Source organism: Camelus ferus, chromosome 17 (genome assembly GCF_009834535.1).
Source record: "Camelus ferus isolate YT-003-E chromosome 17, BCGSAC_Cfer_1.0, whole genome shotgun sequence".
Taxonomy (NCBI): Eukaryota; Metazoa; Chordata; class Mammalia; order Artiodactyla; family Camelidae; genus Camelus; species Camelus ferus.
Window position 1 is genome coordinate 22,733,473 of NC_045712.1, and position 22,679 is coordinate 22,756,151.

General features: G+C 40.1%; 1 protein-coding gene and 1 long non-coding RNA gene across 3 annotated transcripts in view; both read right to left on the reverse strand.

Annotated features, from left to right (window-relative positions):
* CACNA1D (calcium voltage-gated channel subunit alpha1 D) overlaps positions 1 to 22,679 on the reverse strand; it is a 294,778-nt gene that overhangs the window by 206,846 nt on the left and 65,253 nt on the right. The gene's annotated exons all lie outside the window — the stretch shown is intronic.
* Positions 19,527 to 22,303, reverse strand: LOC116657129. Its single transcript, XR_004312134.1, has 3 exons — positions 22,294 to 22,303; positions 21,045 to 21,049; positions 19,527 to 19,611 (listed from the first exon to the last, which is right to left on the reverse strand). It is a non-coding gene; the product is annotated as an uncharacterized LOC116657129 (long non-coding RNA).

Genomic DNA, 22,679 nt, shown 5'->3' on the forward strand with positions numbered 1-22,679 from the left:
TAAGCTTCTCTAGGGCCCAGCTACACTCGAATCCTCTCTGAACACCCCAGACCGACACAGCACTGAGCCTATCACAGGGATGGACAAAAAATGGAGGATTCAATAAAGAAGACCCCAAACACTTAGATGTGCCTGCCCTGTGCTTCTATCTTAAGACTTCAGTGGAGTCATAAAGAAAAGACACCACTGCAGTGTTACCAAGGAATCCAGAGCAGCACATGTGATAGACAACAGCAGGAACACACCATATGGGTTTCAGCAGAGAAGGACCTGAAATGGTGAAGTGCCCAAAAATGTGCGTTTCTATAGAATCCAACAAGCTCATGAGAAAAAAGTTTTAAGGGCTTGAAGCAATGCTCCCTTTCCATCTATCTGGGAGAACTTCATAGTCAATGATTTTGACCCACACTTAACATTTTGTGTTCCATGTAATCTGATTTACTTAGAATTAAAACATCCTGCCATCAACGGAATAGCCTAAGCGGCTGAGTGCTCCAAGGGAGGAAGGAAGGTCCTCTCCTGACGCCAATCCAGTGAGGTTCAAAGGAGAATGAGCACTGCCCTTTCACCATCACCCCACGAACTCAAAACATTACAAAGTCACATCTTCAGAAGGCACGTGCTTGTGCGTGATGCCACAAGGGAGCACGGGTGTGCACAGTGGGGACAAGAGGAAACAGGGCAAGGCCCTTGTCATTTACAACACAGACCACATAAAGCATGTGCCAAATTTTTGAGTATCTTTGCAGTCCTCACCTGGCATCCTGAGACACATCCTCTCACCTGCAGCCCTCCTGGCCTGCACGCTGCAGTGCGAAGAACATGAGGCCCCACATTACAGCACCGTTACTGTAAACCTGCTTTTCATTTACTCAGTTCCTCACTTATTCTTGGATTCTTTCATTTCAGAAAAGAGTACAGAGCAGATGGCAGTGATGGTTGCACAACAGTGAGACTGTACTTAATGCCACTGAACTGCACACATAAAAATGGTTAAAATGGTATACTTTGCGTATATTTTACCACAATAAGAAAGTGTATAGAACGGTCAATATGCGCCACTTGCTGAGCATACATTATTCATGCAATTGCTCCCTCATTCAACAAACATTCATAGAGTGCCCATGTGCCCAGAACTGTTTCAGATACTGAGCATACAGCAGTAAAAGAATAGAAACTCTCACTTTTCACTCTCATGGGGGAGACAGACAATAAATAAGATAAGTAAAATGTGTGACATGGTAGACAGTGATAAACACAAGGAAGAAAAATAAAGCAGAGAAGGGCAGCATGGACTGTCAGGGTAGGTGCAATTTTAGACACAGGAGCCAGATAAGGTCTCACCAAAAAGGTAACTTTGAGTAAAAATATAAGGAAAACAAGGCAGCCAATATCTGGGCTTAAAAATAAAAATTTCTGAGCAAGTGACTCAGCAAGTGCAAAGGCCCTAGGGCAGAAGCAAGAGCGGCATGTTTGAAGAACAGTAAGGAGTTAAATGTGGCCGGAGTGAAGGAAAGGCAGAGTAACAGCACATGATTTGGAGACAAAGGGGGATTCACAAGGGTGAACACAGGCCTTTCCCTGACAGCAATCAGTATAGGAAATAACCAAATAACAAACAACTATAGATAATGCTATTAAGAAAATAAGCTGGGTACAATGACAGAGAAAATATGGGAGAACTTTTTAGGTAGAGGAATTATCTAAGGCCTAAAAGAGGTGACATTTAAGCCAGGAACTAATGGACAAAAAAGGAGTTTCCAGGTGGAAGGAACGTGTGTGAAAGTTCTGTGGCCATCAGAACTTACTATTTTAAAGAAACTAAAAGGATGTTGATTGGCTGAAGCATCATAGATAGGCAAAGAAGAGAGTAGATAGGGATGTAGGAGAGGAGGCAGGGATCACACAGAGCCTTGGGACCCCAATATGAAACCCATCCAACTCATCTAAGAAGGATCTATAAAATGGTGTTTAGATGGATGGGTATCACACTCAGATCTGTGCTTACGAGGCCATCTGGCCATTGTGTGGAGCAGAGACTGGGAGGTGCAAAAGATGATGGTGGGTTAGATTAGGGAGGTAGTAGCAGAGAGGAAGAGATGTGGACAGAATAAAGACAAATCAGAGGCAGAAAGAACAGGATCGGCAATGATTCTGATGGCACATGTGGGATAAGAAGGGGTCCAGGAGATCCTGAGACTCAGTGTCCCAGCACCTAGATGGATGGGATGCCATCTGCTAGGACAGGAAGGCTGTGGGGAAACCTGGGTTCCATTTTGGATGTGCTGAGTTTGAGATGTCTTTGAAACACAAGTCGAGATGATCAATAGGTCATGGGTAGATACATAAATTTGGGACTCAACAGCAAATAGACAGCATATGAAGAGGGAGAGACCAACTGACAGACAGGCAAAACCACCTTGGAGACCTCAAAGAAATCAGTCCACAGGCTGAGTAGCAGCTCTCTCAACTGTAAAGCCAGAGTGATGTCTAAAGCACATCCAAGGAGTTTTATGAGTCCCAGTCACTCAGGGTCAGAAGTTCCCCAGCACCTATTTAGAGAGTAGGTGCCAAGCAGCCAAGGGCCAGGTCAGCAGTGCCCCATCAGAGCTGAACTGCCTGGGATTCACCATCACTGTGACACGGTTCATGCCTTTTCATAAGTGAGCCTTTGCAATAAAGATCACTGTCTTATACAGAGAGGCACTTGAATTGAGAAGGTCCTAAAAAGACAAGGTTACTTTTCTATTTAGGGTTCATATTTAACCTAAACAGGCATCTTTCACCTGTGGTTCCTCCGGAGAAGTGTGGTTGTCACCTTGTGACATTCACGGCCCCTCCTTTTCCAGCCCCCAACTCCATCCTAGCCTCTCTGCCAACAGAAAGCCCCCTACAACTCACACAAATGCCTGTGTAAGACTGTAGGCTCTTGGCCACACTCTCCCCTTCCAGCTAGTATAAACAACTACTGACAGCCACGGTTTCCCAGTAAATAATCCAGACAGTTGAGCAAGTGAATCAATATAAAACAACTCTCTGGCTGCCCCACTGCCCTCATCCCATCCCTGCCACATGGTATAATCTATGTGTTTAGCTTTCAGTGGATGGGGGAATGTATTTATGAATGGTGCCATGTTTCTTTCTGTCTGAAGACTAAATCTCCTTCTCTTCTCCCCCACAATCACCCATCACATCACCAGAGAGAAACACACAGCCAAAGGTTGCCCTCACGGACCCATATCCAAAGGAAGAGTCAGACACACACAGGAAACCAATGGTTCAAATAACTCCTCACAACAAACCTGGTCCTAAACTCCCTCCCTTGCCCTTCCAGCTTAAGAACCCTGCCTCCCCCCACCAGTCTTGATCTGAAGTCACAATAATCAAAATCACAAGTGGCAAACAAGGACATGACTTAGGTAAGATGTGCTGTGTTCACAGCCGGAGCTGTAAGGTGATTGCCAGGCCATCCTTCCAGACGTGGGTATGGACTGGCTGGACAACCATCCTCCTGTTCCTGGCTGGACCAGCCTCATAAACTTCATCACACAGAGACATGCTCTGACTCAGCCAAATGCCCAGCTCCAATCTCACTTTTTCCAGGAAGCTTTCTCTGCCCATTTTTAGCCTCTGCTAATTACTCCTTCTTTGAAATCACAGTACTTAAATTTATCCTGCTCATTTGGCACTTACCACACACTGTCCAGTGATACATACTGGACTGTATTCTGCACTCAGCATTTTGCACTCGCATTGTCATTTAACCACGTGAGTCCACATGTGCATGGACACACGCAGATATGTGTGTTCACACGCACTGTCTTGACTTTCCTGCTCAGCTCCCTTTGAGCTGGGGCCATTTGTAATCCTCCTCCTCCAAGTGGGTACTACCAATCAATAATTATCATGAATGTGGCTTAAAAGTATTTTAAGTAATACTTAAAGTAAGTATCTATACTGAGTTCATATTTATTAGCATCAATGGCACTTCCTATAGCTTACAGCTCAGAGTAATCACTACAGAAGCTCAGGTAAGTATTTCCAGGCTAAAGACAAGTAACCAAGTAGTGACTGAGCACACGGTGTACACTTGGGAATTATGCTCGGTGTACATATAAAGGCATTTTAGAAATAACTTCCCCCACAAAATGAGTTCTTTTCATTAATTAGGAGATTCAATCCCTCCAGAACATTCCATTCCTAAGCACTCTGGTTAAGTAAATTTTACTGAAAGGCAGTCCTTGAACTCTGCAGCAGAATAAATTCCTGAAAAAGACTCTGTAAGTTGAAACAATGTAAATCAAATCTAATTTTTACCACAGAAACAATGTTGTATTAAACAGTCATGTTTTCAACCAAAGACCAACTGCCAACATTGAAAAATCGCAAAATTTTTATTTCAAAATTTTTAAATTGTGAGCAATCTTACAGATCGTCTATACAACCAAGGACAGTAATCCTAACAGTCATCATTACTGAAGATGTATCATGTGCCAAAAATTATGCCAGATGCAGTCTACATCCTCAGCACAATCTCTCACAACAGCTCTCTGAAACAAATATTTCATTTCACAAATGAGAGAAAACTGAGGCCTAGGGTTGCTATGTTTTGACTAAGGCTCTGTAGCTATTTAGTGGCACAGCAAGAATTTAAACTCAGAAGTATTTGGCTCTTAAGTCAAGATCTTTCTACTACTCCAAATGGCCCCCCTCAATTAATCATAAAGAATGTACCTCATACTGCATACTAGAAATGTCTGATATTAAACAGCATTCTACAGAAATAATGATACCATTTTGCCAAAATGGATTTATTAAGAGATTTCCAAGACCAGCCCTATCGACAAAGGGCTGGAGCACCGTCGGATGTAGGGAGAGCTGAGACAGGGCGTGGTGACAGTGACTGAGAACTGCATTTTAACACATCACTTGTCTAGGTGCAGCGGCTACAGATGAAGAGAAACCTCCCCTGTGGAGCCTCCATTCTAGTGCAGGGCAGAGATGACAACCACCAATCAGGCAGCACAGCGACAGCCTGTCAGTGGCCACAAGTGCTTCAGAGGAGAACATGCGGGGCGAGCAGGATGAGACAGGCCTTTCCAGGGACAGGGTGGATACACAAGCCTGGAGTGTAGGAGTGAGGCCTGAGCCAGAAGTCCCTGGGATCTCGGCCTCTGAATATACTTAAAACAACAAACTGGGTAAGACCACTAAGGACAGGAACGCTGATGGGAAGAGGAAGTGGTCTGCTGCCTGCGTCCCAAGCACTCCAGCAGGAAGAGATCAGGGAGAATCAGCAAAAGAGACCGAAAGGGAGCAGCAGGTAAGGTGGGGAAAAACCACAGCATGTGGCAAGTGAGAAGACAGTGTATCAAGGAGGAGGGTGTTGCAAGTGCTTCAGCTGCAAGTACTTCGAGTACAGAAAGAGCTGAAAACAAACCAGTGGATTTTGCCACGAGACGATCAGCAGTCACCTTGATGAGAGCAGTTATAGTGGAGCGGTGGTAGCAAACACATGATTAGATGAGTTCAAAGAGTAATGTGAGGAGAGAAGAATGCAACAGAGAACATAGAAAATTTGAAAAGTTTACCTAAAGAGAAAAATGGATTTGCAGCTAGTGGCTGAAAAGGGTTCAAGAGAGGGTCTGTACCTAAATGGGAGAAATAATAACAGCATGTTTGTGCACTGACAGGAAAGATGCAGTATGCACAACAAAGCCAGAGAACTGTCATGCCTGTATTGAACTGGTGAGGCAGGATGCAATCTGGAGATCAAGCCCTAGGCCAAGGGCTTGCTTGGGTAACAGGGACGTGGCAGCAGCACCTGTGGACAGAAAGGCAGACAGATGGGTGGATGTGGTGGCAGGAACTCAGAATTTCTCTACTGATGGCTTCAACTTTCTCAGGGAACAGGAAATAAGGCCATCAGCAGAGAACAAGGATGGGAAGGAGGTTCTGGAGTTTTAAGGAGAGAGGAGAATGTATGAAATTGGTGTCAAGAAATGAGAGAGAGAATGGTCTTGATTAAACATAGTATAAATGCCAATGGCATGAAGTTCTCATTTGAGTTAGTGATCATTTTGAAGATTACCAACCAACACAGCTAGATGACATCTGCAACCATTCTTAGCTGCACTGGTGCAGGGACATAAAAGGATAAACAGTTGCAGTTATCCAAGTTTGGGGTCTTGCCAATCACATATGCAAGACTACCTCACCATCTTATTTTCACAGAAATTCATCGTCCACAAAGAATCACATTCTCTCACTTGATCCAAACATCAACCCCATGATGTCTCTGTCTGTGTTAAGTGAGGACACTGAGGCTTAATTAAGTTAAATGCCTTACTTATGGTCACAAGACTAGGCCTTCTGACGCCTAGCCGAGTGCTCTGCCCAGGCCCATGCTCCTTCCAGTCAGAAAGAAACCCATAAACTAGAACTCCTCATTCTCAAGGAATTCCTGATACAATCCTGCCTGGAAAAACTGGCAAAAGCTTTGGCCCTTGCTCCTGTCTCAGCACCATATAGCCACACCCAGGCAAAATACATACCAGACATGGTATACTTTTCATCCTAAGAAAATGCTTATTAGTGAGGATGCTTTAAACTATAGACAATTGGTTTATTTTTTTAAATACAGAGTTTTCTATCAGTGGCTGGATTATCTTCCCTTGATCTCTTACATTAATCCTAGAATATAGGTTCTCATTCCTCAGTAATCTCTCAGCTAAAACCTCAGCTAAAATTAAAGTCAAGACAGGACTACAGAGTGAGCTCTCAGGACCAGCCATGCATCATCAATTACTCCAACAGGAAGGTGTCTCCCACCTTACTATCCTGCAGGAAGAAAACTCTGCCCAACAAAAGCCCAGAGACTGTAGTAGCCTAACCAATGAGAAGCCTCCATACTTTGGACTCCCAGCTTCCTCCAATGGACTCCTTGGTTATTACAGCCCCTCTCAACTCTCCCCTTTTCCCCACAAAAGAAAGTTCTCCTTCTTTGAGAATTGTCTGTAGTCCACCACAGTTTGCATATCCAGTATCAAAATTCCTCTAGCTATTCCTTAATAAGCTGGCTTTTGCTGGTAAAATAACTGGCTGTTCTACTATTAAAGTTGACAAACACTTGAGGCTTCAACTCTCTGATGAGGAAGGAGTAGGAACATAAGTATTCTGGAAGGTGTATGAATTCTTTAAAGTTATAAGGGCACCACTAAATGAAGTAAAAACAGTAAAGTGCTCAGAAGAGACTCTGAGGTCTGAACATCTATGAATACACCAGCTATACAGAATTGGGTACATGTCTGTCATACTTTTTGCCTAACACCAAAGGTCACGTGAGCAACAAAGGCTCTTTGACAATGAGAAACTATTGTTCCTTACAGATCCTGTAAGGAGAGTGTCATTCTTGTAATTTTAAAGTATAATTTTTGACATCAATAACAATAATGAATTTCACATACACCAAAGTCAGATTCAGCCATGTGTTACTGGTAAACATTTTTTTGTGGGTACCATGAGTCAGGCACTGCACTAGGAACTGGAGATTCTACTGTGAACAAAACAGACCAGCCCCTCTCTCATCAAGATTATAGTCAATCGAATTTTCTTACACGAGACTCAAGAAAAGTACATAAAGAATTTGGTGCAGCCACTATAGAAAACAATATGGAGATTCATTAAAAACTAGAAAGAGAGTTACCATATGATCCAGCAATCTTACACACACACACACACACACACACAGAAATACTACTCAGCCATGAAAAAGAATAAAATAATGCCATTTGCAGCAATGTGGACCTGGAGATTATCATACTAAGCAAGTAAGTCAGACAGATAAAGACAAATATATATCACTTACATGTAGAATCTTTAAAAAGTAACACAAATGAACTTATTTACAAAACAAAAACAGACTCACAGACATAGAAACAAACTTATGGTTACTAAAGGGGAAGAGGGGAGAGATAAATTGGGAGTTTGGGATTAGCAGAGACAAACTACTATATACAGAATGACAAACAACAAAGTCCTACTGTATAGCACAGGGAATTATATTCAATAATTTGTAATAACCTACAATGAAAAAGAATATAAAAAAGAGTATATATATGTATAACTGAATCACTATGCTGTACACCAGAAACTAACACAACACTGTAAACCAACTGTACTTCAATTTTAAAAAAGAAGAAAGAAAAGTACTTACAGGAATTCAGAGTGAAAATGCTACTTCGGCCAGAAGTTTGTGTAAGAAATGACAGTGTTGCCTAATTTACTGCTCTCCTCCTTGGAAGACAACTACTACCTGCATCCTCCCAGACAGCTAGAGAGTCTACCGTGAGCAGAGCAGCATTCAGGGTTCAGTCCTACGTCCCTGCAGGAAGACAGCAGGGATGACAGAAGAAAAAATTTAAACCAGAACCTTGCTTCAAGGAGCTTAGTGTGTAATGAAAGAAATACTCATAGAAAGAGCTATCCAGAGAGCTGAAGTTTCCAACAGAAAGGCAAGCAAGATGTAGCATGGAAGCTGTTTTAGAGGCTGGTCAGGGACGACATATCTGGGAAGATGACTTAAGAGCAGAGACCTGGGTGATTAGGACTGAACCAAAATACATCTGGGGAAGCACATTCCAGGCAGAAGGAGGAGGGCCTATTCTGAAGACTAACTTGGGCTGGAGTGGACTGAAAAGGAGATGTAAGAGATGAAGTGGTAGTAGCACTGGGAGATGATGTATTTCTTTGGTCCATGATAAGAACTTGCTGTGGTCTTCAGGCTGGAAAGACTCCAGATTGTCAAGTTTTACTTAAGGTAATGGCTCCCCATTGTCTAGGAATTATCAGACTCTCCATCATAAAGAAACAGTAATCATAATTTTCACAAAGCCCAATCATGCTTCACTTCGGCCAACCAGGTTGGGAAAGGCTATGACTCGGAGCACTGGTGTTATCTGAAAGTTAACTGATATTTATGGCATAAATGATACTTTCTACAGACAGAAGGGTCACAGGAAAGAGCAGTGTGTGCCTGAATATATATTATACACACTGCATTTTCTATTACTCTGATGGAACATTTGGGAAGCAGAAGTATTCCCAGTGGAGACTAAAAGCATTCTAGCTCAATTTCCTCAATAGAATCAAAATGACATAAGTACCAAACTGTACATCAGCCATTAAGACCAACTGAGTGTTCCTTATATCTTACTTGGTAAATAAGGCAACTTAATTCCTAAGATGTGATACCTTGTTTTTCAATTTACAGAAAGTGCTTAGAAAAATGTCTGGCACATACCAAGGGCTCCATAAGCAATTGTTAAATAAACTAAGGGGGAAAAAATTCATGAAGGAAAAGATGACTTGATTAGTTACATTAAAATTAGTAACTCTGTTCATCAAAAGACACCACAAAGAGAACAAAAGGACAAGCTACTAACTGGGAAGAATATTTGTATAGCATAGAATTGACAAAGGACTAGTATGCAGAACATATAAAGGACATCAGTGAATGAATAAGACAAAGGCAGTCCACCAGAAAAATGGGCACAGGGCTAGACAGACACTTCAGAAAAGAGAAAAACTAAACGGCCATGAAAAAGATGCTTAACCTCATTAGTCATCAGAGAAATACACATTAAAACCTCAATGAAATACCATTTCGGACTCATTAGATTTAAAAAAGTACGAAGTGTGATATCAAGTGATAAGAATATGAAAGCAAATCCAACACTCGTACATCCTTAGAGGAGAGCATAAACTTATGTAACCCTTTGGAAAGCAAATATCCATCATCCAGTAAAGTTGAACATGCACACGCATCTTGTAACTCCACTCTGAGGTAATTCTTTGCCCTGGTGCACCAAGAGAAATTCAGAAGACTATGCACCATAGCACCATTTAAGTTATGAAAAGAAAGGAAACATCACAAACGTTGATTATCAGAAAACGTATAAATAGATGACAATATAGTCTCCTGTACAGCAATGAAAACAAATGAACTGCAGATAAATTTCAAAACTGTAATTGAGAGAAAACTGCAAGTTAGAGAAGAATGTACTCCATATAATTCCATTTGTATGAACTTCAAAAATGTGCACAACTAAAGATAGAAGGGATTAAAACATGTGGTATAACTACCAAGAAAAGTAAAGAAGATGTAAGACAAGGCACGATAAATCTCCTAGAAGAAAACATAAGGAAAAAATTCTCTGACATAAATCTTAGCAATGTTCTCATAGGTCAGTATACCCAGGCAATAGAAGTAAGAGCAAAAATAAACAAATGGGACCTAATTAAACTTACAAGCTTTTGCACAGCAAAGGAAACCATAAGCAAAACAAAATGACAACCTATGTAATGGGAGAAAATATTTGCAAATGATGTGACTAACAAAGGCTTAATTTCACAGAATATATAAACAGCTCATATAATTTAATAACAAAAAAAACAAACAACTTAATCCAAATATGGGCAGAAGACCTAAACAAGCAATTCTCCAGTGAACACATACAAATGGCCAATAGGCACATGAAAAAATGCTCAATATCACTAGTTATCAGAGAAATGCAAATCAAAAGTATAATGACATATCACCTCATAGCAGTCAGAATGGCCATCATTCAGAAATCTATGAATGATAAATGCTGGAGAGGGTGCGGATAAAAGGGAACTCTCCTACACTGCTGGTGGCAATGTAGTTTGGTGCAGCCATTATGGAAAACAGTATGAAGATTCCTCAAAAAACTAAAAATAGACTTACCATATGGTCCCACTCCTGGGTATATATCCAGAGGGAACTCTAATTCGAAAAGATACATGCACTCCAATGTTCACAGCAGCACTATATACAATAGCCAAGACATGGAAGCAACTTAAATGTCCTTCGACAGATGACTAGATGCAGAAGTTGTGGTATATTTATACAATGGAATACTACTCAGCCATAAAAAGAATAAAACAATGCCATTTGCAGCAACATAGATGGACCTAGAGATCATCATTCTAAGTGAAGTAAGCCAGAAAGAGAAAAATAGTAAAGAAGTTAGACATGAAATTCTGGATAGTGGTCCCCTCTGTGTGGGGAGAGAAGGGGAGGGGGAGGGATACACAGAGGAGTGAAGATAATGACGATTTAGTGAATGGGGACTGTGGGTCTGCTGGTTTTCATGGTATGTTTAGTTGAACTTTAAAATATTCTTTAGTATCAACTCAAATAAAAACAGAAGAAGAACATGATTTCCTCCATCTCTAAGCAGGCATATACTATTACAGGCCCAGCTGTCATGCTATTTTCTTGGTTTTCTATTCTGGACTCCCAGCAGCATTCATTTCAGTCTTGGATAAATGAAGCAGGGGTAAGGCAAACTGGTATGACCATACCTAGGTTCTAAATGTGGCTTTACCATTCACGTAACAGCATTATATATATTTTTTTAATTGACGTATAGTTAGTTACAATGTGTCAATTTCTGTGTACAGCATAATCTACAGCCTAAAGTGAGTGGTCTTACCCTCTGTGCCTCAGTCTCCACAACTGTAAATGAGGAACAATAATGGTATCTACATCATGGGGTTATTCTGAGGACTGGATGTGTTCATACGGTTCACAATCCCTTATCAGAAACTTCTGGGCCCAGGAAGGTTTTAGAATTCAGAATTTTTCAGATTTCCAAAAATGAATACCTAGGGTCCAGAAGGATCCAGAGTACCACCCTAAAACCAAATACTTTTTGTTTCTTCAGTGGAATATCTGAAAATTGACACTAAAAGGGAAAAAAACTTTATTATAGTCTCACACAGGCTAAAGAGAATTTGAGATAAAGAAAATGTTATAAAACTGGATTGTGGTAATAGTAATACAACTCTAAAAATTTACTGATAAATCACTGCACTATATACTTAAAGTAGGTAAATTACATTGCATGTAAACTATACCTCAATAAAGCTGTTTAAGAAAAAACATATTCAGCCAAAAAAAAAAAAGTCTCACACCAATTCAGGTCACGTTTTAATACCAAATGGGTTCATAAAAAATATCCAATTCAATTTTAGAGATTTTTTTAATTTAGAGCTGCAGATCAGAGAATACAGACCTATATTTGTAGAGCTCTCAGAACATACTGGATGTGCTCAACATGCAAGTGTTTATTATCATTACTATTATTTCGCTTAACCCAGTGTTTCTCAAGAGAGGCTCTACAAGAGACTTGGGTGGTGGGCCAACTCTTCATTATAATGCAATCCCACACACTGAAGTCCAATAACACTCTCAGTATTTGTGACGATTACAACTGCCCCATACATTTCCAAATACTGAAGGAGAGTAATGCCAGTTGAGAACAATTAAACCTATTAAACTCTAAATTCCCCTTAATGGTAGAGACCAAGTCTTACTCATCATGGTAAACTGGGACTTCTTCGTACAACAGTATGTACAAAAATCGCTAGCACAAAGCAGCACGCAGATGTGACTTCATTTCTCACCTCTGTTTTTTTAAGACTGTTTACATGTTCCTCTTCCATCATGTTCAAAAGAACAGTAAATCAACTACATAATTAAGACATGATGTGAAAGTAACTTTTTAAAATACTGGAATGAACAGAAAGCAATGAACATTTTCATATTATCTCATAAAGTCTTTAAGAAATGCTTCACTATTTGCAGAATAGATTTCAAACAAGGTATACCACTACTTCATCAAGACCCACAGTTTCTTAAGCACCTGCTGACTTCCACTAATAACAATTCAAAGAAAATGGCATGAACTTCTGTGGCTAACACTAAATCAAGCAAAATGTAATCTAGGAGTATACTGTGAAAAACTGAAGATAAAAAAGAAGTAATGTATTTAAGCTGTTTTTCTTTATAGCTACAGAGCTCTAAGTCAACAGTCAGGCTTGCTCCCTACAACTTTCCCTAGCCCTCCAGGGACAAAGTACACCACTACCTCTTCCCAGGGTCACTGTGCATGAAGTTTGCTGCAAAAATCCACAACATAAACCACACAAAACCCACAACGACACAAAAACAGACACTGGCTGGTCCAATTTCCTATTTTATAGGCAGAGAAACTAGGACCAGAGAAAAAAAAAGAGACTTGCCCAGATTCAAACAATAATACACGAGCTAGTCTGGACCAGAACACAGAGGTCTTGAGTACCAGCTCTTCTGATGACTTGGCCATCAACAAGGTCTCTTTGTAAGGACACAAGTCAAAACGGAGAGAGGAGATGAGCACTGCCCTAGAATGTAAAGAGCAGCAGCTCTGGCACTGGACTGGCCTGGGTGCAAACCCCAGTTTAGGCATGACGTGGCCCATGCTAGTAATCCTCTCCGTGCCTCAGCCCCTTCACCCATAAAATGAGGATGAAAGCGTTTGCCTTAGAGTAGTATGGGGGTAAACTGAGATTAAACATGTAAAAGGCCTTCAGTCGCTACACAATCTAAGAAACACAGAAAAGGACTGAAATGCTTCTTTGACTTACAGGTTATATCTATGAACACCTCTGTAAGATTTCTGTAACCCCTGTTGTTTTCCTGCCTATTTTTTACTTGTTATGGAGAAACACAACCCTTATGATCAAGAAAGGTTGTTGGTTAGGGTCAGACAGCCATCCATGACAAAGGTCAGGCATTGAAAACTTTGGCCATGGGCTGAATCTGGCTAATCATCTATGAAATGGTAGTAAAAAACAAAGAATATTTCTTGACACATGAAAAGAATAAGTAATTTAAATTTCAAAGTTGTACTGGAACACAGCCATCTTATGTATTAGCTTATGTATTGCTTATCACTGCTTTTACACAACAATAGCCAAGTTAAGAACTTGTGACAGAGACTGTATGGCTGGAAGGATACAAAGATTTACCATTTGGCCCTTTACAGAAACAGTATGCTAACCCTTCCTTTAAATTAAAGAAAAGTAAGCTTATTTAATCATAAGGATTCTGTGAGAATCTCATGATACACATTATGAACACATCCTAGGGTCTCAGAAAAATCAGGCCTGGTAAATCCCACCCTACTCAGGATTTGTTTTATAGGCAGTGATGTTAAGACTAATATGGCAGCTCTGGTTGCAGGCAAGATGGACTAAGAACACCCACCTTATCTCTTTAACTGCATGTAAATATAAAAGCTGGACAGAAAACATGGGACATCTGAGGACTCTGCAAAGTAAATGGTAGCCAGTAGATTGAGGAAGAAAACTAGAACACAGAGGACCACCAAACCAGTAGTCAATTTTCAGTTACTGTTTTTGTTCCCACTGGTATCACCCAGGCTGGATTCAAAGGCCCAGCACCCAGAAGTGCTCACTAATTATTATGGACAGAATGAAGTTGGAAAAGAAACCCTCACTTTCTAGCCTAAGGAGCAAAAAAATAGTAACTCCTAATGTTCAAAGAAAACCCCTGTATCGGTTTTGCTTTTTTCTGATCTCTCCTACCTCAGCTCCAGGCAATCCCACAGAGCCACAGAACAGAAGCAGAAGTGAGTAGGCACAAAGAACTCAGAAAAGGGGGAATGACTTTCTCCAAGAAGAGAAATTGTAGTTCCACAAACAAGAGGATAAATGCCCATTGCTTCTTTTTCTTGCCAGCCTTCTGCTGCTGATCTTTGGACAGTCACAGAAAGTACACAGCAGAAAAGGAGAACCACAGTCCTGTATTTCTGGCAGGGGGCAGAAGCAAAAGAGGGCCTCAGGGAACCAGAAATTGTCAGAGAGATTGCAGAGAGAAGGCAACTTAAGGGAATTTACCACAAAGAGACATACTAACATTTGGGCTCACCTCAGAGCTGTTTATTGTGTATCTCATCCTAAACAGCATGCCAACAGCTTTGAGATTTGCACTCTGGAAAAGATAATGGATTACACACACAGGAGAAATTCAAATGACACCAAAAAGGCTTTGAAAACTGAACTGATGTTAGAAACACAGCCCATGAAATCCAGATCAAAACCTGCAACAGATCAATTGTCTGCTTACAAAAGAAAAAATAAACAGTCTCCGTAAGATATAAACAAGACCCAGAAAAGCATAACATAATATCCAAATGTCCAGAATACAACTTGAAATTACTCAGCATATAAAAAACCAGGTAACTCTCAACTTGTAAGGAAAAGGACAATTAAAAGACACTAACCTCAAGATAACATAGGTACTGGAATCAAACAACTTAAAGTAGCTATTATAAGCATGCTCCAGGAAGAAAGGGTGAACACTGTTGAAAATAATGGAATGATAGAAAATCTCAGCTCCACCTCAAAAAAAGACAAAGAACCAAATTAAAATTTTAGAACTGAAAAATACAGTAAGTGTATTTTAAATATCACTAGATGAACAAAGAATTAAGAGTCTCAGAGACATGCAGGAAAATACCAAAATGTCTAATATTCATGCCATCAGAGTCCTAGAAGAAGAGAAGAAAGAGTGCTATTTGAGAAAAAAATATTTGAAGAAATACTGGCTGCAAACTTCCTATATGTGGCAAAAGACCTAAACTGACAGTTTAAGAAACTCGGCAAACTCCAAACAAGATAAACTCAAAGAAATCCATACCCAGACATATCATAATCAAACTGCTAAAAACTAAAGAAAAAAAATCTTAGAAATAACCAGAGGAAACATGTAACATATAGGGAACAATGATTTGAGTGACTTTCCCAAAGAAACCAGGGAGGTGAGAAAGAAGTGAAACAGTATTTATAAAGTGCTGAAAGCAAAGAACTGTCAACTCAGAATTCTATAAACATCCTTTAGAAATGAAGGTGCATGACATTTTCAGAGGTTGAAAACTAAGAGAATTCATTTCCAGGAGACCTACTGTACAAGAAATGCTGCCAACAAATTAGATAACCTACATGAAACAGACAAGTTTTTGGAAAGAAACTACTAATACTGATGTGACAAGATAAAACAGCAAATCTGAACAGGTCTATGATAAGTAAGGAGACTGAACTAGCAACCAAAAATGTCCCACAAAGAACAGCCCAGGCCCATATGGCTTAACTAGTGAATTCTACTAAATGTTTAAAGAAGAATTAACACCAATCCTTCACAAACACTTCCACAAAAATTAGAAACCATACCTTGATACCAAAACCAGATAAAGGCCATCACAAGAAAAAACAACTATACATAAAATCCACAAACTAGCAATGGAAGGAAACTTCTTCAATCCAAAAAAAAAAAAAAAAAAAAAAGATCATTATGAAAAACCATAGCTAACATCATAATGGTGAAAGACTTAGAGATTTCCCCCTAAGATCAGTAACAACAGATACATTTAAATGAAATGCTAACAAATATTCAAATAACCCAAAAAAAAGGCAGGAAAGGGGCAACAGAAGAGTGAAAAAGAGACAAGAGACTAAAATAAGATGGTAGGCCTAAATATAAACATATCAAAAATAATATTGAGTATAGATGATCTAAACACACTGATGAAAACAGAGACTGTCCTTGATGAAATAAATCAAAGACAACCTAAATAAATAGAGAAATACACCATATTTATGAATTGGGAAGTTCAATATACAGCTGACCCTTGAACAAGGGATGGGACTGTGCAGCTCCATTTACACATGGATTATTTTTAAATCAATACATATGCAGTACTGCACGATCCATGGATGGTTGAATCCACAGATGTAGCACTGTGGATAGAGGACCGACTATAAAGTTATATGCAGATTTCTTACTGCACAGAGGGTTAATACCCCTAACCCCCACACTGCTCAAGGGTCAAGTGTAATTGAAGCATCAATTCTCCCTAAACCTACAGATTCAATGCAATTAAAATCAAAACCATAGTAGGATTTTTTTTTGTAGAAATCAGCAAGCTGAATCTAAAATTTATGTGAAAAGGCAAAGGAACTAGAACAGATACAATTTTGAAAAATAATAAAGTTAGAAAACTCAAACTACTCAATTTAAGATTTACACTAAAGCTACAGTAATCAAAACAGTGTGGTGCTGGTGAAGGAATAGATCCATGGAACAGAATAGAGAATCCATTAAAAGTTTCAAGTATGGCCAGTTGATTCTTGACAAATGTATACAGACAATTTAATTGAGAAAGGATAGGCTTTTTGACAAATGATGTTGGGACAACTGGACACCCTTGAGCCAAAAAAAAAAAAAAAAAAGAACCTCAACCTAAACATCATACTTTACACACACACACACACGACTCAAAATGGATCACAGATTTAAATGTAAAACTAGAAAACTTTTTTAAATAACTTTGAAGAAAATCTGTATGGCCTGGGGTTAGACTAAGTTCTTATATATGACACCAAATGTATAATCCATCAAAGAAAAAAATTAAACTGGTGTCATCAGTGAAAACTTTTTCTCTATAAAACATACAAGAAAAACAAAAGACCAGCCAGAGCAGGAGAAAATACCTGCAATTCACATATATGATAAAAGACCTGGATCCAAAATACATGGGGAACTCTTGAAACTAAATAGTAAGAAAAAATCCAATTTTTTCATTTCCAAAGATGGCAACAGACACTTCACCAAAAAGGATATGCAGATGGCACATAAGCACATGAGATGATGTTTAGCATCACTATCCATTAAGGAAAAGAAAATTAAAACCAAAATGAGATACCGAACAGCTATTAGAAAAGCTCAAAAATACTGACACTATTAAGTGCTGCCAAGGATCGAAAGTAATTGGAACTTTCATATGTTTCTGGTAGGAATGCAAAATGATATAGCCATTCTGGAGAAGAGTTCAGCAGTTTCTTGTAACATTAAACACACATTTACTATATGATTCTACCCCTCAGTATTTATAGGAAAATTTATAGAATTACAGAAATCTAAAAATTTATAGAAAAAATTTTTAGAAAAATGAAAATTTATATTCACACAAACATGTGTATGTTTGTTTACAGCTGCTCTAATCATCAAAAACTGGAAATGACATTTCCTTCAATAGGTGAATGGATAAGTAAACTGTGATATATTCATAAATGTAATACTACTCAGCAATAAAAAGGAACTACTGACACACACTATTGAACATGGATGAATCTCAAAGGCATTATACTGAGAGACTGTACTTACATGACATTCTAGACAAGACAAAACTACTGTGATGGAGGGGGAGGGTATAGCTCAGTGCTAGAGTGCGTGCTTAGCATGTATGAGGTCCTGGGTTCAATTCCCAGTACTTACATTAAGTAAGTTAAAAAAAAAACAAAACACTACAGTGATGGAGAACAGATAGGTGGATATTCCAAGTTGGGGAAAATACATGAAAGAATCATCTGGACAAGGTCTATCCACATAAAACAAACAAACAAAAAAAAAACAACTAAGGACAGAGAAAAGAGCCCTTGGTGAGACACAGCCAGGCTCTCTGCTGAGAGGCAAACAAGGTCTGAAGAGTCTTCCCTCTCAATAGGTCATGTGCAACTGATGAGAGAAAGATAGCAAAGTGAGAAATGGAACATCATTGAGCAGGACTTAAAGAGAAAAAAAGAGACGGGTCATTATAGCATTAAAGGAAAGAGCTATGAGCTTTAGGTATAGAAAGTCATAAATCCCATTTTCATACTTGCTTTTTGTCCACTTATTTCTCTATTCCCTGGGGAGTACCTCATAGGAAAAAAGGAAAAGCAGCCAGAAAGAAATGAGGAAAAGGACAGGAGATCCACCCTCCAAACTGAACCCTTTAGCACAGTCCTATCCCACACCTTGTCCTACCACTGTGACTGAGATCCCTGTTCACATGTTCAATATGTCCCAGAGTTTTACAAAATGTGGAGCCATAAAAAACATAGGTAGAAATTTCAGTATTGATTCAGCTCATGAGTCTGTGACACTAAACGTCTGATAAGTCTTTTCAGTTCCTCATTCAATCATTTGGGTAGAGCACCCTCATGGGACACTGTTAGAATATTACCCAGAACCCAGAAACTGGGGAACTTAAGCTACAAGAAATATGATTTTGCTATAAAGTTGTTACAACTTTTCACATTTATTATATTTCAGTATACCTTCTTTAAATTTTTATATAGTCCTATATACTTGCCAATAGTGTTAACATTTAGAATGCAAATTCAAAAGAAGGGAGTTGTGATTGAATCAATATGTGGCCAAAGGGAGTTTGCTATCTCCCCACGCCAATCAGAACCCTTTCCCACTCATAATCAGAAACAGTCATCAAACTCAAAAGATGCAGGAATTGGCTTTAGGAATTACTAATCAACAAAATATTTATTGATTTCTTCCTGGGTGCCAGACCACATACTGGTTCCTGAGTGATGAACAGATAAAATGTCAACCATCGAGGTGTTTTAACCTCATGCAGTAAAAGCCACAAACACTGTGCTATGAGAGAAGGAACAAAGGACCACCTAGGCCTACCCTTGACAAGACTTAAACATCACTGAGGAGGGATGATGAACACATTTGAAAAAGACCGAGGAAATGGTAAGGAACTCGCCAGGGCACACTGAATCCAATAGCCACTCTGCTGTGGGCTTAAAGATGGGGGCTCAAGGAAAGGAGTCTGTGAACTCATCAAGATGGGGCAAAGCCCACACGTGTCGTGCCGGGAGAGGAGGAGCAGTCCCCTTCATCTGTTCGGGTGATATGAGGCCAGACGCAGCGTGATTCACGAGAACCACATGGGATTGTTAACAACTGAGAATCTAGTTAGTGTCAAAGCAGTTCACTGGCTCCCAACTTCTGTCCAATTTTTTGTAAATCATGTTGAGTATTTACCTCACATCTTTCCTCCTGTGGTATGATACTGAAAATTCCAGTTTTAAAACACACATACACACAACTTAAGGCACTTTCAAGAAGTATTTACACAGTTGTGTTTTGTAGCATAATTCTCTACCTTAACACAAGTTTCTAAGTAAAAAAAAAACCTGTATGGAGTATGGAAAGCTCCTATCGCAAACGCTTATCATGGTCCATAGAAGAATCTTTGAATGGAATCTTAACAGTCCTAATTTGTACCTTCTCTTCCAATGCAGAGGCTGACTGCCAGAGAATCAAATATGCTGACTGTATAGGGCTAAACATTATAGAATCTGAAAGCCACGTGCGGTGTGTGTGCCAGTGCCTGGTAAAATAGCTGGGAAAAGACCCTATCTGGTGCTACACTGTTTCAATTGCTTTGAGAAGAAAATGGTTCTCTTTACAAGTTTTTAATGTAATAACTATCTTTTTTCTAATAAGTATTCTTTGTAGAAATTTTGGAAATCACACACATATACTTTACTATGTTCTAAAGAGACACAGGGGCAATTCCTTGGAGTCTCCATATTGTGACTAGTCTAAAGATATTCATGCAGACTTGTATAAATAGGTACGCTGGATCTACCCAGGAGAATTTTAAATTTTGCCACATTTCCTCCACTCCAGTACACATGTGTGCCTTGTCATTACTGTGTGGGTAACACTTCAGAGTTTTACCTTTGATCCTAATTCTGGCACCTGCACTATCTTCTACCTGAACCACACAGGTAACTCTCAGTTGATGACCCTCCTGGACTTCTCCTCCCACTCCACCCCCATCCTCTAGGTCTGATTCACAAACAAGAGGGTCATGTTTAGCTGGTGCTCTCACCCTGGGGGAATGTCTTTTTCCTACCAGTAGGCTCTGATTACTTTTCAGTTCATTGAATGTAGCCTGAAGGGAAAGAAGCCTATTCCCCACTCTTCCAAGCTGTGTGATCTTAGCAAGGCACTTAACCTCTCTGAACCTCCACTGAACCAGGAGTAATAATGTAAGTAATAGGATTCTTATGAGGCTTAAGTGGGACAACACACATATACTGCTTAGAATACAGTGCAAAGGAAGAGTGCCTGTCAAACGCTAGCTCCCATTAGTGGCAGGACTGGGGGGAGTGGTTACAGCAGCAGTGCCAGTAATATTTCCACAACCCCCACGAGCACGTACCCTCGATAAATGGCAGGGATTTGTTCTTAATACGAGGGGGAACAGGAAGAACCAAGAGGTGCTCCTGGAGACTCTGAGGCCAGGTAGTAACACACACACATAGGCTGCAGCACAGCATAAACACTTTTTATAACCTGATAATGAAGAAATGAGGGTTGTGTTAAACACAAGCCTAGCCTAATTAGACAAATCACGGAAATTAGGAATTTATTAAAAACTTCACTGAAATGCTCCACTAATTTGTAGCAAGTCTATTCTGCATCATTGTGTCAACTAAAATATGTTAACATAAATAAAACAGCATTACTTTAAAGTAAACTTTATTTCCTAAGCTAAGATAGTGTTGTCTCGCAATGGTTCTTAGTGTCCTGGCTTTAATGCATGTGCCGGCAGCTTGATTTGTGTCTGCAAGTAATTTTTCAGTGTGCCTGAGAGCTTTTAACATAACTTGGAAGTACCTGTTCTCTTATACAAGGTCAGCATTGCATTGTTCTGTCCTGTGTTTACTAAGCACCCAGCAGGTAGAGGTACAGTGGGGACACGTAAAAGAATAAAACGTAGTTTCTGGCCTGAAGAAGTTTATAGTTTAGGAAGGAAGAAAACTCACAGGAATGGTAAATCTTTCTTAAAGTGTGTCATGGAAATCAGGAGCTCAAGATGGCAGTATAGGGAGACCCTGAATTGACCTCCTCCCATGGACACAGGTTTACAGCTACATATGGTCCTCTGAAAAGGACCCAAGAGCTAGATGAACAGTAGCTCCATAACAAAAGATAGAGATGCACCAAGACTGGTAAGAGAGGCAAAGACTCAATCTCACCCAGGACTGCACCCAAGCACGGTGTACCACAGTCTGGTAGGGATCCCCAAAATATGAAACTCTCCCTAAAGAAGTGAAGAGACTGTGCTACACATCAGGCACCCAGCCCCTGGGTCTGACACCAAAAGAAGATCCCCCAAAATGTCTGGTTTTACAAATCAACAGGGATGGAGTCCAGGGGACCCACAGAACTGTGGGAACTGAGAGCCTGATCTCAAAGAGCTCACGTGCAGACCCGCTTACCCTGAGATCCAGTGCAGAAGCAATAGTGTGGAAAGTGCTAGGACCCTAAGTGAGGGAGAATCAGTAACTAATCCCAAAGCAGATGCCAGAAAGGCAGGGACCAGCAGTAACTTTCTCCAGGAAGGAAAACACTGATGGGTACCATTTTGCAATCTCCTTCTAACTTGCTGATGACAGAGCTGGCAGGCACCATTTCTGGCGCTCTCCCTCCAGCCAGCCAGCTCCGGTGGGCGTGTACCACACCCTGGTCCCTCGATGCAGCTGCTGCAGCCCCACCACAGGCACAAGGGCACACAGCCTGCACGAGGGGTGCCCCCCCCTCCCGAGCACCAGGCTCCAAAGACAGGGGATATTGCACTTCCAGGCCCCACAGATCATCTCGCACACAAGAACACATCTTCAAGACTGGGAGAGGTATCTCTCTCTGCTAATACACATAAACAAACACAGAGAGTCAGGCAAAATGACCAGATAAAGGGAAATATTCCAAAGAACAAGACAAATCCCCAGAAAAAGACCTTAACAAAATGCAGATAAAGAACCTACCCAATAAAGGATTCAAAGTAATGGTCATAAAGGTGCTGACTGGTCTCAGGAGAAGAATGGATGAACAGTGATAACTTCAAAGACATACAAAATATAAGAAAGTACCAAACTGGTTATAACTGAGC